This window comes from Nematolebias whitei, chromosome 15 (genome assembly GCF_014905685.2).
Source record: "Nematolebias whitei isolate Nwh7 chromosome 15, NemWhi1, whole genome shotgun sequence".
Taxonomy (NCBI): domain Eukaryota; kingdom Metazoa; phylum Chordata; class Actinopteri; order Cyprinodontiformes; family Rivulidae; genus Nematolebias; species Nematolebias whitei.
The window spans coordinates 46,311,450-46,315,369 of NC_056512.1; positions in this window are offsets into that span (position 1 = coordinate 46,311,450).

Sequence of the window (3,920 nt, forward strand, 5' to 3'; positions counted from 1 at the left end):
ATGACACTGGCATGACACTGGCATGACACTGGCATGACACTGGCATGAGGGGAGTGAGGACTGCTTGGACTGGTGAGTTACTTGTTTGTGCTACTTCATTCAACCAGTTGTGACATTTCCACCGTGTTGTTCCACAGCAGTCAGAAATGGACGTGTGCCTTTGCGTCACTGTGCAGCGTTTGCATCTTCTCCTTGGGTTTAATTTTCTGTCTTCACCAGAAATCTGAGCTACAGCTTTTTGCATTTACTTTGCTGCAGCCGGTCATGACAGGTTTTATCCTGGATCAGAAGAAACAACCCCCACACGTAATAATTACTTTTTGTTGAAGGGGAAACAAAAAAACAGCCTTCAACCTTCTGGAGTACATTTAAGTTCTTCATTTGAGTAAATGTCTCCTGAAACATGTCCAAGTCCTGATCTTTAAAAGGACCACACCCTAATGTTTGGTGATCAAACATTAGAAATGTGGAATACATTCTTCATTCAGGTTTGTTTTCTTTGTTCACTTGAGGAGAAGAAACAAAGAATTCATTTGAGAGCTGAGAAGAATAAAAATCACGTTTTGCCTCGACTGAAGCTCGCGTTGTTGTCTTGGTTTGGTGCAAGCGGTAACAAATGTAACAAACCTCCGTAATGTGGTGGAGAGGCAGTTTGCTGCAGCTATCCATCTTTCTGCGTGACCTTTCCTCAGGTGTGTGAGTGTGGCGCATGTAACTGTAAGCCTTTCGCTGCTCTAAATAATGCCGGTGCCAAATCACAGACGAGCCGCCCCACACCTGCAGCCAGCCCCGACCAAATGCCAGCCACACGTCAAACACACGGACCCTGATTGATGAATGAATTTAGGGAGGCCCGCCCACAAAGACAATGCCATGTCACCATAAAATATTGTGCCCATTAGGTCTCATGAATAAAAAAATACCCAGCGGTTCCACATATTCATCAAACAACAAACTGAACACCGGACACGTTGGAGATTGATTCTTCCTCTGGAATTAGTGATGGTTGGCAAAATGTAACGCTGGTGCTTCAAAATGAGCATCTTTATTTCAAATTAGATACATGTCACATGCTGAGGGTGTAAGCCCATTTTGGTTGTTTTTCTTTGGCTTTTTTTGTCTGTGTGTTTCCTGACACAGCATTCCCTGAAGAGAAAAGTCAGAGCAATGGTGATAAATCATACAAAGCAGCCGCACAAACATTCAGTAAAACAGCTGAAGCACCAGGGCTGTGCCAAAATAAAAGCATAGTTTCTTTCCTTTGCTCTGTCTGAAAACTTCTGGCCATGTTTTTCCACCTTGAAGAATTTCAGATGAAGATCTTCCACACCGCACCGTGTTGTGAACCTGCTCCACATCAAAGATGAAAAAGTTTCCTCATCTGCTGACTAAACCGTTTCCAGATGCTCCGCCGTCGCACACGAGGACAGACGACAGAGACTGTGAAAAGATTCCTCGCAGGCAGCAATGATGATGGACTCCTGAAGACCTGAGGCCCATGCAGAGGCTGTCCTGGGGAGGAAAATTAAAGGCACTAATTTTCATAGAAAGTGCGAGTGTTGTTTCATTCATTGATTGTTATGAGGTTCAGCTAAAGGAAGCAGAAGGACGCAGACTGCCGGTGCACGTGTGATCAATCCACTGTGTGACGTAAATCAGCTTTTACATCATTGAATGAGTGACAAGTTACAGCTCGTTTGCAAAATATATACCGTACTTGCTGCCGTACACGTTGCACTGCCATGTCAGTCGCGTCAGTCCAAATATGTCTAATAAAGTGGAAAAAACATAAATAAGTCACTTTGCCATATACGTCACATCTAAAATGTGTTACCACTGACGCATCACTTTTGTTACACGTCACCGCTGACCACACGGAAGCGTGGGCCGGTGTTGTGCCAAAAATCGATTGGCTGCCAAATGGCAGCCGCCGGAGCATGCACGAGAGGATTTAACAAGAATTTAACAAGAATTTAACAAGATTAACGCTTAAATCTATTATTTGTTTGCTCCGCATTATATCAAAGGTGTGTCTCAGTTGAACTTTTTCTTAGTAAATGCACTTTAATGATCAAATCAGCTGCAGTTCTCCTGAGCGGTGAAATGAAGCTGATTTGACGTTTGCTCCAGGAGTTCCAGAGCGAGACGAGGGTGGCCATGTATGGCAAGCCAAGTGTCTCATTAAGAGCAACTGCATTTTCAATAGTGTAAATGATTATATTGCATATTTATGCTTTATTTGTTGGTGGGGTGTTGAGTGGATTCATTTGAGCAAATAAAGTTCTTCAAAAAATGTACTCATCCACATTTTAAAGCTCTTTCCTTCCTTACGATGTCCAAAAACACCTTAATAAGATCAAAGAAAAGCCCAGTTAGTGAACATTTGTCGGTCTTTAAAAGATGCACAAACAATTAGTGTTCAGGCTGAAAATATATTTCCATCAGCATGTGAAAATAATTTATCTTTAGGGTGTTTGAGCCCAAAACGTCAAAGTGGAGACTGAATAAAATGGAAAAATCCAAAGTGAATCCAAACAACAAGGGGAGGCTGAATGGAAGAAAAACTTAACTGTGACCTAGAAAAATCACTAAAAATAGTTAGGAAGGGCTTTAATAAATAAACTGCATGACAAATGTAGAACAATAATTTAATTTATTTTAAAGTTCAATTCAATTCAGTTTATTTCTATAGCACCAAATCACAACAAGTTGTCTCAGGGACTTTACAGGAACATTCACACACTTAGTAAAGTTCTCTATCTAAGGAATCCAGCAGACAAGTTGAATCTTGGCTTCGTTGCAGTCTCCCATCCTGAGCAAGCACAGTGGAGACAGTGGAAAGAAAAACTCCCTTTAACAGGAAGAAACCTCCAGCAGAACCAGCTCAGGACAAGAGACCATCTGCTTTGACCGGCTGGTTGAGAGGGCAACAACTCCTCGTGACTCAATGAGACTATCTGTATAAATAAAGGTTAAAAAGATCTGACCAATGAAATTACCCAACACGTCACAGCCGAACCAATGAAACGGGGGGGGGGGGGGAACTCCCCTGCATGTGCAGTCCAGCTCGCAGCAGCAGGAATATGAAGACAACAGTCAATGACTTCCTGGCTACTGTATTGTTTCAACAGTGAACGTGAGACTGAGGACGAGTGTGATGAAGTTTTTCAGTTCTGACTCTGAAGAAGAAACTTCAGTGGTTTTAGTGCACAAGAGGAAATAAACGAAACAAAAAGTGACTTTTACTGGGACGCTACCGGTACTGTTTAACTTTTTTTTTAAACCAGCCGTGTTAAAGGCATTATTCAGAAGAAAAAAAAACATTTACTGTACTGTACATATTTGTGTGTGTTACTGGTGCGTATTTAATTAGAAGTTTTAAAACTCTTTCTGTGTAAATATGTCATGTTACAACATGGATACCCATTATACACAAGAACAGCTTATAAAATGTATAAAATGTTTTGTTAGTTTGTTTTGTGTGCTCGGCCCATGGTCGGTGTGCTCTATAGTCCGGAAATTACGGTCTCTACAAAAGGATTGCATCAAATCTCCATTTTGTTACAACCTCCCATCCTGTGCAGCACACTGGTGACAGTGGAAAGAGAATTTCTTCGTCCAACTGAGGACATGTAAGAATTAATGGACTCTTGTGTGTCTGTGTGCTGTTTCTGCAGGAGGGCTGTTGTTTCCTGGTCTCTCTGTGGATTTAAAGGTGTAGGGCCATTTCTGCATGGGACTACTCAGCAACTACAAAGAAAACTAATGGAGGCCAGTTGAGACCAGTTCCTAAGGCAGTGAGGAAAAAAGAACACTTCCTCATTCACGTGTGAAAATACATTTAATGTATGTAGTTATTGAGCATGCACCAGAACATTTAATGTATATAGTTATTGAGCATGCACCAGGACATTTAATGT